Source organism: Chlamydotis macqueenii, chromosome 26, assembly GCF_036417535.1.
Source record: "Chlamydotis macqueenii isolate bChlMac1 chromosome 26, bChlMac1.mat, whole genome shotgun sequence".
Taxonomy (NCBI): Eukaryota; Metazoa; Chordata; class Aves; order Otidiformes; family Otididae; genus Chlamydotis; species Chlamydotis macqueenii.
Genome location: NC_141581.1, coordinates 3310302 through 3324276, shown reverse-complemented (window position 1 = coordinate 3324276; position 13975 = coordinate 3310302). Strand labels below are relative to the sequence as shown.

The following is a 13975-nucleotide window of genomic DNA, read 5'->3' as shown; positions in this document are numbered from 1 at the left end:
CGCCGGCAGCGCGCACCCCTCCCCACGGCCACGCGCTTATTAATATTAACGAGGTATTGCCACGCCCCTTTCCCCCGCCCTGCGCGCTGATTGGCTGCCAGCCCCCTCCGGCCGCCGCTCCGCAGCCGGCCCCTCCCTTTCACCGCCCCTCCCTCCTCGCCGCCGTCGCAACCGAACCTGGCAGCCGCACCCAGCACCGCCTCCTCGCCGGGCCAACCCCCCTCCTCGCGCGCCCCTCGGTGCCAGCGCCCATTGGCGGGCGGCGCTGCCAATCGCGCTGGTGGGGCGGGGCCAGCCGTGCCCGGGCCCGGCCGGGGCTGGGTAGCAGGGTGCGTTGAGTTGCGTGGCGGTGGTGCTGTTTGAGGTGGCGGCTGTGCTCCTCCGGTGCCCCGGCTCCGCCGAGACCGGTGAGGAGCCACCTGCGCCGCGGGGAACAAGCGCGAACAGCCGGCGCAGGCCGAGGCCTGGCGGAGCCCCCGGCCCGGGGCCCCTCGCGGCCCGCTGCGGCCCGGTCGGCGGGGCCCGGGGAGGGGCTGGGCGAGGGGGTTCCCGGGGCACCGCGGGTGGGGTCCTGAGGGGGCCCTGGGCTGGGCGAGAGGGGCGATGGGGCTGGGGGGCCCGGGGGGAGGAGTGCTGAGGCTGCAGGTGGGGGTGAGGGGGGACCCAGGACAGGGGCTGGGGGCTAAAAGGGGGCTGGGGTCGTGGATGGTAGGGTAAGGGGACTGTGGGGGTGCTGGGACCCTGAGGGTTTGGGTCTGGAGGTGCGGGGTGCCTGGGCAGGTGGAGGGGCGTGCTAGGGGCTGGGGGTGGAGGGATTGTGAGGCCGTGAGGGTGCTGGGAGTGGACCCCTGAGGGGTCAGTTGGGCTGGAGTGGTGGGGTTAGGAGTGCTGGGGTTCAGGGCTGGGAGAAGGGAAACCCCCCGGGCAGGGCAGGAGGATGGGCTGGACTGGGGGCAAGGAGGGCCCTGAGGGTGCTGGAGCTTGGAGGGGTGGAGGATAGGGATGAGAAGCTGGGAGGGCTCCTGATGGGGGTCACGGAGCGCTGGTGGGTCGGGGGGGTATAATTTCTGCGTGAGGATCAATGCAAGGAGACAGTGGGGGGGGGGGTCGATGTGGGTAGGGGCTGGGCTCTGTCATGGTGGGAGGCCCTGAGCTCTTTGCGTGAGCTGCAGTGGGAGGATGTTGGGTGGAAGGGGGTGTGGTGGCAGAAGTGGGGGCAGTAGGGCCTGTGGCTGGAGCTGGGATGGTGAGGGGCATCTCAGGCTTCTGGGTGGATGCGGCGAGCAGGGACAGCTGTATCGAGAGACACAGTTCAGCGCCCGCTTGCTTTGGAAGCTGGGTGACTTAATGGGGAATTGGTCTAGACCCTCTTTCAGGGTATGAAAGGAGATTGGGAAGCCTGTCAGAAGGTCTGATACCACATAACTGAGTTGGTTTTTTTCTGTGCGTGAATTAACGGATGGTTGGTGTAGAGAGAAAGGAAAAATAGGTGGAGGAGTTGATGGTTGGTGAAGGATAGTAATGGTAGCCTGCCTGTTTTGAGTAGTACTTTGGAGGCAATAGTGAATTGTAGTGCACAGGTTATATAAAGGAGAGGTAGCTGCAGTATTTAGATTTTCTATATTACTGAGGTAGAGCGGAGAAGAGGAGATATGTGGGGACCGCAGACAAAGAGAGAAATCTGTCTTCTCCTTATTTCTAATTAGAAGTGTGGAATGAAAACCCAGACACTGGCAGGTGTCCTTTAGGAGGTTAAAGAAGAGAAGCATATACTGTGTAGGGACTGGAAGGTGTCACGGTGCCTGGTTGGGGAGCTGGAACTGGGTACCTGATCTCTTCAAGTCATTTTTTGCAGCAGTGCTGGAGCAGGTGAATGAGATTTACCCCTGTCCTGGGCCATTGCCATCAGGTGTGGCCTTAAATAAAATCCAAAGGGACTATGAGAGCTGCATTCTGCTCTGTGATACATTCTCTGTTACTGCTCATAAATGAGGCAAGAAGTCATGGCTTTTAAGGTGCTGAATTAGCTTTAATGAGTTTTGGATTTTTGAGGGGAAAACTGACAGCCTTCACGTTTGTTTATAGTTGTGGGCTTCTTGTAAAACTGACCCAGGCAAGTACAGCTGTGGTGATTACTACCAGCAGAAAAGCTGGCTTGTGGTAGACCACAGAAGTCAGTAACTTGATATCTAGTCTGGGTCTGTAAGTAAACTTGAGGCCTTTTAGGTAATTGCTAAAACCAAGCAATTACTTAACATACTGCTTTTCAGAGACTACTTGCTGCTCAAGCACGTAGTACTGAAGTCAGACCTTCATCCTTTGGAGGTTTTGTTTGTCTTTTGCGTTCTCCTGTGTGGGACATCCTGTTGTGTGCTGGTAGATGAGCTGATGGCTGCATGGATTGGATTCTAAGTCAGCTGCATGATGTAAAACAAGAGCACGGGAGCTCTGTGACTACGTAGCACCATTTATCATATTCTGGTTGTAGCCAGTATGAGGGGGAAAAAGCACGAAAAATGCTGGATCAATATGTTTAAATAGAGCTTATTGTCTGAGAGGTTTTCTTCTGCCATCTGTAGCTGTGAAACAAATGGAAATAGCTCTTTTGTGTGGCTGGAGTATTGCTGTGGATTTTAATGATTTACACAGGACGCACATTTCAACGTACCTACCAGTTTTTCTTCTGTATCCATCTTATCCCTGGATATAGTATTTAACCAATATTACTTAAGGTGATTAATGCTTTTTGACACTGAGAGTTATCTTAGGAAGGCATTATCCCTCTTTGACGGTAGGGGAATGGAGGCACAATGGGAGACTGACTTTTCTTGGTTCAAACAGGCAAGAAATATAATTCGGTGGCTGGCAGAGGACCGTGTGACTTGGTGTATGTAAGTTTGTCCTCTGCTCATCACACTTCCCCTGTGGCCAGCCCAACTTCTCCCTTGCTGCCTTATTTCCTTATCTGCGAAATGGAGATAACTGCTCTGCCCTACCTTGTGTGCTGGGAGGTTGTTGTCCCCTGAAGTTCGTTAGCGTAACCAGGTGAGTGCCTGGCTCCCAGACCTGTGGTCTTGCTGCTTGTCGCTGGACTCGGCTCCGGAGGAACTGAACGCTCTACCCTTTGGAAAACACCGATTTTTATTGTTGGTAACTGCCGTTCTCCGCTTCCTTGCATGTGAGGAAGGTGGTAGGAGTTGTTGCTGTCAGTGGCAGCGAATCGTGGCTCTCCCTGCCGGAAGTCGTCCGGTTAGCGCAGCGGTCAGTCTGTGGAGCCGAGGGGCTTGGCTGAGTGCCAGCGCCTAACTAATTGCCCTTAGAATGGTCTGGTTTGTGTAGGGCTTGAAGTAGCCTCTTGTCCCCTTGCCGGCGGCTGGGGAAGGTTTTCTTTGAGGTCTTGTGGGAGGTGTTGGTGAACGGCAGAACTCAAGGTGTCACTTGAAAAAAGCACCTTTTTGCTCTTTCGGCTATGAAGATTAGCTCAGGCTGGAAAGATCAGATAGTTCGGTTGTCTTGAGTTTGTAGACCCCAGCGTGGCTCTGAACTTGCAAGGGTTTCCAAACCGCTCCTCCGAATGCTGTGGGTAGCAGCAGGGATGGCAGTCCTGCTGTGCTGTAGGAAGGCCGTGGGTGGATGACCTGAAAATGATGGCTGCATAAAAAGTGGACCAAAGGTTTGTAATTGGTTGGAGGAAAAAGGATTTTATAAAATACTGCATCTCTACCAATGTAATAGTGGGTGCAGTTTGAAGTAAGGTACCCACTGTGGCTGCGGCACTGGCTTGCTTGTGTGGCTGGTAGATCCAGCGCTGGTTTCCCCATCTTTACGAGAAGTCAAAGGAATTGAGATGCGACGGTCTAATAGTTGAACTTGGAGTTGGAAAGCTCTCTATCCCTGCTCAGATATCACTCAAATTATTTAATCGGTTTAGCCACGGACCAGAAATCGCTCAGTGGGATCCTGTGCATACGGTGCATTCAGAATTTGGCAGTTGTAGCATCTACAACTACTTTGGACAGTGCGTTAGTTACTCTCACCTGTTGCCAGATAATGCGATATATTAACTTTCTCTTTTATGGGTTTCCTAGCTTGATGTGCAGAATTTCAGAAGAAATTAAATTGTGAAGGGAACAAAACTAAAAGAAAAGTTAAATCGAGTTCTCTGCTGCTGTTTAGTCTGACCACTGTCACAATAAGGACAGACCAGTAAAGCTCGAGAGATTTTACTCACTTAGTTTGTATTTAAAAATAAATTGCTGGAACTTGCAGAGTACAGAGAACTGGAAGAGCCAGATCTTGCTTTTGGGTACCAGCTGGAAGCACCTGGTCTTGGTGGCTTTGTGCGTGTGTAAGCAATGGGCGGTTTGCTTTGGACAACTCTACTCCGTCCCTCGGTGTTAGCTCCCTGCTATACAGATTTTACTGCTGTCATGTGTAAGAGTCCCCTGTTATCATCTGCTCCCTTCTGCTTCGTTCTGCTAAAAGGCCCTTTTATTAAAATACCAGAACAAATAGGTCATTGTGCAACACAGCCATGTTTTCATTTTAAACACTATTTCTGAAAGTGAAAGTTGCTCACAACAGTCTCAAGTTTCTTGTACGTAAGATTTATTTCCAGTGAACCCATCAGTTCAATAAACACAAATGGTTTTTGTTGTGGTGGTTTAGCCCTAGTCACCACACAGTTTCTCGCTCATCCCCAGCGGGATGAGGGAGAGAAATTGGGAAGAAAGGAAAATTTGTGGGCTGAGATGAAGACAGTTTACTAGAATAGCAAAGGGAATCTACAGTAATAACACAATATAAGGATACTAAAATATACAAAATGAACAGTGCGCAATTTCTCACCACCTGATATCTGAATGGCTGATACAGCCCATCCTGAGCAGTGATCACGGAAACGAAACCGACAGCAAGCAAAGGAGTGAAAAAGGGGGCCAGCAAGGGAGAGGGAGCGATGCCAGCAAGCAAGAGGGAGAGATGAGAAGATGGAAAAATGGGTGTCCCCTCCATGGGCAACCCCCACTTATGTACTGAGCATGACGTTTATGGCGTGGAACACTCTCTTTGGCCAGTTTGGGTCAATGATTCTGTCTGTCCTTCTCCCAGCTTCCTGCATCTGCACATCAGCGAGACTTGGAAAGCAGGACAGTGTCCCTGGTCTCATTAACAACAACTCCTATCATCAGGGTGTTTATCAACATTCTTCACTACAAAATCCAAAACACACCGGCTACTAGAGGGAAATTAACTCCATCCCTGCCAAAACCAGGACGTTTGTATTGCGCAATTGTGCAGACTATCGTCCTTCCTACTGCTGCTCCTCCAAAATACCTGAAAAGCCACAAACTAATTAAAAAAACTAACTAAAAGTGATCGTGACATCAAATTTGTTTGAAAAAGCTGAACGTAGCGATCTGCAGTTAATTCTTGATGCTGGTGGTGCACGGCGCAAGTGGCTGTTGTGTGAGAGGAGCAGTTCTTCAGCTGAAGTATGTTTAATCTTTGTTGTAAGGGGAATAGGATCTGGATTTTTCCTGGAACTGAGTTATGAATGTATGAATTCAGCTGATATTTCAAAACTGAGCATGCTTGAGATCTTCGGTAGTTTCAGATCAGGTTTTTGTTAAATGGGTGGGTAGGGATTGGCTGTGATATTTTTTAAAAAAACCAAACAAAACAAAAAAAAACCTGAGAGGAAACTCAGGCACACTGCTAATGCTGAGACACAAACCAGGAAATTTAGTTAAGGATTATGCTTTTTCATAATTTATTGTATGTTTTTGCCCTTTTCTTCTAACAGACAAAGTTGTAAAGTACTCTAGCCCATGTTGGTTCTGTGTCACTGAAAATGTTTCCAAATTTTCAATTAAAGATAGATTGGCTTTTTTTCAATGGGCTTTTAAGGAGCTGTAAAAGCTGAGAAACCTCAGTACCTCCTGCTTTGTTTTATTTTAGTTCTACAGAAAGAAGAAAAAAAAAGCTAGAAAATGAACCGTGTAAGAGTAACTTAAAAAATATCTTGCTCCTCATGCGAATGTAGGAGTCGTAAAATCAGATCTGGCCCGAAGCCAGCGTTAGGACTATGGGCCCCGGGATGGCGGAAGGATGTTCCTCCTCCCGACGCCTCCCGGTCCGACTCAGGTGGCAACGTGGAGAGGACAGCCTTCTCATAGCTCTGGGGAGCACCTGGCAAGTGAGATTTATTGGCATCCTGCTAATGTTCTCCAAAAGCTTCCCCCCCCCCCCCCCCCCCCAACTTATCCCATTCAAAAAAAAAAGTCTGTTTTTAAATATATAGAGTTGTTTAGAGTTTTTTGAGCCCGGAAGGCTTTTTGTCCATTTCTGCCTCATCTGCTCTTAGAAAAGTGTCCAAATGTTTCTCGTGTGTTTTAACCCTTTGCAGCTTGTCCTCAGATTTTTCTGCTGCGGTTCTGAAACTACAGTAGAGTTTCTCTGTATACATACTGCAGAAACTGCTTTTAGGAGGTTATTCCTGTGTAGTCACGGTTATTCTCATTTCTTCCAGTCTAAGGGTAACTTATTTTTTCTTTTTTCTTTTTCTTTTTTTTTTTCTGGCAAGGGATCAGTATTTGTGCTGAATAAATCATGGTGTACCACACTTCTCTTTTCAGTTCCTCACTATGAACTATGGTAAAATTCCCCAACACAAGTGTTGTGAATTTAATGTTACTGTGTGACTTTTCTGTTGAGGGGGAGCAGGGAGACAGCCTGAGGGGCTCTTTTTCCTTTCCTTTTTTTAAAGAAAGATCCTTAATTAAGGTGAAGAAATACAACCTTTTTGCTTTGGAATTGGCATCATTTTCAAGGAGCGTCGCAATCACCGCGTCTTGGGCAAAACGTTGGGAAACCATTTTTCCTGTAACCCATGAGTGTCGTGAGCCGCTGCGGTGGCATCCAACAGAAAGCTTGTGTTACACTAGTGTCAGGCAGGTTTAATTGCAGCTAATCCTAATTAAACATTGTCGTCACTCCTGTCGTTGAAGAGCGTGTGGCTTTACGCTGTTCATCTTGACCCGTTGGCTTCCATCCTTGTAAGATGCTGGCTGGTAAATCTTGAAACGAAAGTGGTGCTAATCATCTGGAAGGGTATAAAATGAGTTTTTGTGAAGTATGTGTTAAATCTAGTAAATGGAAGCGAAACACGCCTGCTGTTACCAGCCTGTTTTCTGCTTAAGTAACAGAACTGTAGCTTAAAAATTGGAAAATAAATATTCAGTAAGTCATATTCTTTAGATGAGATTTTTGAATGTATCAGTTTTGAGAAGGAAGGAAGGATGAGAAGAATGTACTAAAATAAAGAAATATTTTCTAGCAGTTGAGAGCAAGGTGGTGTCCTGTAAGACTAAGAATGGAATTTTGGAGTCTGGAGACAAAACTGCAAGACTGGAAATTCACATGTTGGTGGTCTTTAAACTGTATATTTTCATGTGGTCGGGGAATCACTAAGTCTAATTTGATTGGTTTGGTTGGTTTCTTGAGTGGTTGTTGGTAAAGAAGGAACACAGGAGATGTATAAACGAAGAGGACCCTTAAGCTTGTGCTCTAGCTCCTGTCTTGAGTCAGGTGAAGATAACTGCAGGTGGGATGGGATTGGATGCTGGTCAGTACAATGATTTAATAGTTTGGGTGTGGTGGGTTTTTTTTGTTTTTTTTTTTTTTTTTTTTTTTTTTGTTATGAACAGGACCTGAAGATTATTTTCAGGTGAATGTGACTGTAAGAAAAGCTCTGAGAGGAACGTAAAAGTGTTTGGAAATAAACTAACCTCTTATCATGTCTTTCTCTTCCAATTTAAAATCCCGTGTTGCTTTGCCAACAAATGATTTCCAGAACCGTTTGTTTTCGGAATATGGCTGGCTGTCCGCTGGTGGACCTGCAAGTGCTGTCAATTTGGGTCAGGTGTGTTTAATCTGAGGTGGGACTGTGCAGCACATCAGCCTTTTGGGAAACAAACTGATGATTCCAACATACTCAGCAGACATTCAGGCATGCTTAGCGGCGTGAACATGGATATCTTTTCTCTCTCAAGTTTCTCCTGCCGCTGGTTTTACTAAGTTGAGTTTGGCTCCTAGCACTCCAGTATCCATCTGAAAGAGCTGCTTCGGGCTCTTGAGTGAATCCATGTTTCCTGGTGCCGTGCTGCTGGTTGTGTTGGGAAGCGAGCCGTAGAAAGTGTGTCCCCAGGAAGAGCTGCAGGAGCAACAAGCGGGTTTCTCTAATGCCATTTTGGGGAGTCTGCAGACTATTCTGTGCGTGTTAAAGCCTAAATCCCACCCTGCTCTCTGAAGGGGCTTGCTGCAAATACCTTTCTGGGAAAGGCAACAAAATCCTGTGTTTTCTGCTGATTTACACGGCAGAGTTGCAATGCCAAATACATTTGTCAGTGCTTAAAAATACGGTGCTATGCTCCCTTGTAGAAACTTGTCGAGCTTAGAACATCTGCTTTAACGACCGATCCATTAGTGGATGTGATAAACAGCAGATACGCTTTGTAAAAGCATTGATAGAACTATATGCAGCATTTTTAACATGGGATGATGGGGTGGGAAAAAAAAAAAGGATTTCACATTTGTTAGCACAGATATTGCGAGCAGTAGCTCTGTGCTCGCAGCATACCAATGCAGATGGAACTGGTTGCTTGCCAGATATTAGTCACGGGGCACACCTACTTTGGAAGAGTAGCCTGTGGGTTTAGAGAAGTAATTATTTTCTAACAGCCCTGTGGGGCACAAGCAATTCGGCTTACGGAGGACAAGGAAGAGCTTGCTCCAGAACGTTAGTTTAAAAATTGTGTGCATATGAGCTGCAGCTGGTGACAACTTGACTAGAATTTAATTTGTCCAGGCATTGTTCGTTACAAGCACCATGGAAGACATGAGCTTCTGAAGGCTGAAACAATTGCTGACCTGGTAGAGCTTTTAGGGCTAATTGCAATGGAAGTCAGATCATGAGAGCCGCAGCGGGCAGCGTTTCAACTGGTGCGGGGAAGCAGCTGAACTGCTCTCGTTTCAGACCTTCTGGTCCGTTATCCGGCTCTGCCCTTCATCTTGCAGAGCTGGCTGCCTGTAGCAATTAGAGGCCCTCTGTGTTACGGACCTTAGGGTGAGTGACCCAGAACAGCTCTGTCTGAACTGCAGTGCTTGCACGGATCAATATGAAGCTTAAAGAAGTCAGCGCTTTTGACTGATCGCAAAATTCTTTCCTCTGATTGCTAATTAGGTGGTTAACATTCTTCACCTTATTATCCCACCCTCAGCTTTTCTTTCTGGGGATCTAGGTGGACACTTATAGAGCCTCCTAAGGAGCAGTTAACTCTTACATTTCTGAAGTACTCTAAAAACAACCTGCTCTTCTGGTGCGTGTTTGTGTAAAGTATTTGTGGTGCATATGAGTGAAACACAAAATTACATGTTCTAGATTGAACATTTTTTTGTTAGGATACTGACTCGATCTTAATGTTACCTCACATTTTTCTATTTCTTTCTGGTTTATGGATATTTCTGGGGACAAGTCCAGCATAGGTTGGCTGTAGCTGTGACTTCTGAGGGTCTGCCTTGCCAGTCTGTTGCCAGAAGACAAGTTCCTTATCAGGATACAGGGAACAGATGCTTTCCTACTTGCTGGTGAAGAATCTTTGTGATAGGTAAGACTATTTTGCCCATTCCAGCAGTGCAGCAAGTGGGCTACAGGGCAGTGATTTCAGTTTCATTTCATTAGTCTCAGCGACTGCCTGGGTTCTGTGTAGGAAAAGCCCATTAATGCAAGTAGACCCTAGCTTTGCTGGAGAGGATTCTTCACCCTCTTGCAGAACTTCTAAGAAATAATTATTTTTTTTTTAAAGTGTGAAAAATGCTGTTCTTGTGTTATCTGGAAATAGTTCTCACTTTTGAATAATACTGTTCAGCAGTACTGGAGAGGCACAGCGCTCAAAATAGCAGCAGCTGCCAAAGGCCGGGATGGAGCGGAGTCGAGTGAGTTGTATTGTCAGTCATGGGAACATAAATCCAATTCCACCTGCAGATGAGCATTCCTGAAATAGAATAGGGTTGTCAACTAACAGAGGAGATGTATTGTGTGCATCTCTTTTGTGCACTGTTACTGCGCTCACTTCGTACTGCATTAAGAAAAAAAAATTAAAACTTGCTGTGGTTCAGCTGTAGCTCGAGAGTAACCACTTCCTACTCTCTTCAGTAAATAACAGCTGGGAGAGGTTGTTTGGCTAATAACTGTGTATGCTGTTAATTTGTAGGTGCAATACAATCTGTTGGCAGGCAAACCACCCTGATTTAAAAGTGTGCTGCTCCCTAATTTTCAGAGGAGAGTTCTGCTAGCCTGGCGAAGATGTGAATGTCTCCAGGGTCAGGAAGTGCACTTGGGGAAGGTTGGTGGAGGGGCAGGAAATCTTGTTGAACCCTTAATAAAGCTAATTGCTAGTGGTGTAGGAAAATAGTTAACACCCTGAGCTGAAGGAGAGGCCGCAGGCTGGCAAGAGGGTTGCTGCTGCTGGAGGTAGTAGTTTGGTGCCTTTCTGAATTTTTAGCTGTGAGGATCCTGATGAGTGCTCCTGAGGCATTCCAGGTTGAAAGTTCTCCTGTGTGCAGGCGATTTTCCTGTAGTTTGAGAAGCCAAAGAGTCTCTGGTGCAGCTGTTTTTCTTTTAAGAACTTCCTGAATCTGCTAGCTTTCTGCATTTCACCATTTTTCCTTGATTTAATCATGTCATCCTTGAAACTGTTGTCTCCTGCGTAAATAAAGCTTTCCTCCTTCATATTTTCCATGTGCAGACTGCTGTGAGATGCTGTAATTATGGGTTCAGATTCCTGCGGGGACTGATTGTATCGAGCTAACCCAGGTGCTAGTACCCGGGGATCGGGTTTTGGTCCGCAGAGCGATGCAGCTGACTTCCGTGGAGATGTCCAAACGCTACTTGAAATTTTAGGTGCATACAAGGTAAAAATGAATCAAATGCAGTATTTTTTAAGTTGCTGCGAAAGGGCTCTCTGTTGGCTCTGTGTTTCTCTCCATCGTTCTCTTGTTGGCTGCTTGCTTGCTGTGAATGGTATTGCACTGTAAATTCCCATTCCTTCAAACTCAAGAAATGAGGGACCTGCTGGCTTAACCTGTAGCCTTATGCTGATTAAAAAATAAAGTATAATGGCTGGTTGGGAAGAAGGATGGTCTTGGACACTTGCCACTTAATTCTATTGTAGTATTTGAGAGGCTTTTGTCCACATCTGTATTTCTTCTGCTTAATGTTGGCTGATACTTGAGCTTGCTTGCAGGTTGCATCCAGCCCGGAGTGTTTCCTCTTTCAAATGCTGGTAGCATTGGGCAATCATAAATTGTAGAATTCTTAAATTTTTTTTTTTTTTTGCATTGTAAAATACTAGGCACTTCACCTTGGGGCCTGCATAGTTATGTAGACCAAACTTAATTGAAATTATCAAAGTAAAAAGCCACTTTCACTAGCAGTGTTTAATTTTGTCTAAGAAAAATAGAGGAGGATGAAAGTTGAAATTGCTCTTGCTCTTGATTCTTATACCTTCCTTCCAGGGTAACAGTGTTACCTTAATTAGCATCCTGATTTAAAGGGTTGCTATGGAACTAGTTATTGGAGTAGAGTTAAGGAGCAGGTGAACCTGTTACATGATCTAATACTTGTCCCTAGTGCCTGCATGCATTTCGCTTTGACCGTAGGAAATGAGCATGATAAAGAATTTGGAGAGCGGAGAGCTTGCTGGCAGACTTGTCACCAAGTGCTCTTTTCAAGGTTTTCTCTGCATGACCAGATTTACAGAAGATTCAACTCTAATCCATTTCTATAAATATTATTAGTTTACTTTCCTGGCTTATGTGACGCTGAAACAGATCTCATTAGGGGCGGGCTTTCTGTAGGATTTGAAGGCTTTTTCAGTTTTCCACCAATAGCGGTTGCTGCTCCAATCTTACGAGGTTTTTTTCTTGCAATTCTTGGTCTGAGTGAGGACAACTGTGATAAAAGGAGAAGCTGAAATCACATTGCCACAAGTCAGCTTGGCTCTCAGGATGCTGTGGACTCCTGCTGTTGTCTTCTGTATGATGTGAGCCACACTTGGTGTTTCAACTGTGGAAGGAGCTTTGCTCTGAGCTCCTGCCAAAGCTAGTCCACCATGAGGGATGCAGGTTCAGATGATCTTTGTTAATCCCAATGGACGGGCACAACTTACTTTGCAACACGCTCGGCAGGCTCATAGGGACCCTGTACACCTGTGTGGTTCTGGCTTTGCATCACGGGTGAAGGGGCTGATGTTCCTGCTGGCTACGAAGGCAGAGCAGTAATCATGTTCTGTCTCTGGGACAACAGATCTCAAGAACTTCCTAAGCCTCTACAGATTTTTAGGAGTGTCAACGTGATTATAACGAGATAGTTGAGACTTTTAACACCAGCTTATTAGGGAAACAAATTATTACTTCTTAAGAAGCTTTTGATAAAACATACCCCCCAAAAAAGGGCAAAGTATTATGCAAATACCCCTTTCTAAATATGTATTTTAAAAAACACTTACTTCTGTGATGCTCTCAAGCACAGCAAAGGTTTGTTAGGTGAGCAGTTTTGCTATAAATACAGAGGCTGGACATTAAGAACAAATGGTAAATAGCTCTGTTTCGTGGTGCTGTCTTGTAATCCTAAGTAATTTTTCCTAATATTTCAGAGTGCGAAGCTGCATGTTGAAAGCATTGCTGTTTTGTTGTCTGCTGCTGTGAATCAGCTGGGCAGGGATGGTGCTGTGCCATGTCACATGGGCTTTTGTCCTTGTGTTCATGGAAAGACGGCGAGTTCTGCGTGGCCTGTGGGAGATGTTTGATTCTGTGGAGGCATCTTCTGGCAGAGAGCACCAGGCGTACAGCTGGGTAACAGGGCCTGGGGTTATTGCGTGATGGACAGAGTAGTGTTTCAGCTTCAGGAAGTGAAGACAGATAGGGTTGCTGACGTGCTGCTGCCTTTTTTTGTAGAGTCTTTTGGACTTTTTTACACTTAAATTTGTTTTGAACCTGTCCTTGAACACTGTCTGTTTTAACAGGGTTTTTTTTTGGGGGGGGCAGTGAAGTGATAAAGATACTCAAAAGTGAGGGTGATGCAGATGGCATTTCTGATACAGGCTTTCACCATGCTCACCCATGCGGTCTACATACCTCTGGTACTGGAGAAAAAGAAGAATTTTTATCAACTTAAAATAGTCTGGCTTAGTTCTGTTTTATGTCATGTGTTATTTTGTCAGGCTCCAGCTGCAGTAACCTCCCCTGTGCTTGCTTACAGCTGCAGCTTCGGAGGCTTTCTGAGGAGGGGGCTGGAGGCAGGCACCCCTCCTGGATGGCAGCGTGTGGAGGGAGGGTCTGGGACCCTCATGCCTGTTCGGCAGCTGAGGGGTTTTGCTCTCGGTGGTTTTCTCTGGATTTTAGCCCAGAGAGTAGGGTTGATACAAAAGGGAACAAATGCCTCTCTGTTCCAGTATGCGGGCTGGTAGATATCGGTGCCTTGTGGGCTGGACTGGAACGAGTCTAGCGGGTGTCTTAATGCAGCAGATTTCTTGGAAGGATAAGAGGGCTTGACGTTTTGCCTGTTGTTTTAGTGGTGCCTGTGTCTGTCTGACGAACAGATTGGAGCCGTAGCAGCTGATGATGCTCACAAGCTGCAGGTAGGAGACCGGTGCTGATGCACGGCTGGGCTGTGCAACGCATATGCTGTGACTGTACCTAAAGGCTGCCCGTCTCTGGCCAGGCACTTAGCACAGGATGTCTGGTGTCTCTTCCACAGGGCAGATGTGCCACACAGGGAGCGGATGGTTAATGCACCTCTGTTCCTATCTCGGGCTCTTAGGGACTCCCAAGCGTGCTGCTTTGCCATAGAATGGGGTGTTACAGCTGCACATTGGGGTTTGTTTGCCATCACAACCTTATCAGGCAAGTAATGGGC

At 46.6% G+C, this 13975-nt stretch overlaps 1 protein-coding gene across 3 annotated transcripts in view; it reads left to right on the top strand.

Annotated features, from left to right (window-relative positions):
• The first annotated feature begins 265 nt into the window (after positions 1-265).
• The window catches only part of GNG7 (G protein subunit gamma 7), a 79925-nt gene continuing 66215 nt past the window's right edge, over positions 266-13975 (top strand). For 2 of the 3 annotated variants that reach the window (XM_086767270.1, XM_086767269.1), the window contains exon 1: positions 268-407. The gene's annotated coding sequence lies outside the window, so the exon portion shown is untranslated. Of the gene's footprint in view, positions 408-13975 lie in introns of all 3 variants that reach the window. The other variant, XR_015261151.1, reaches the window with a different exon arrangement.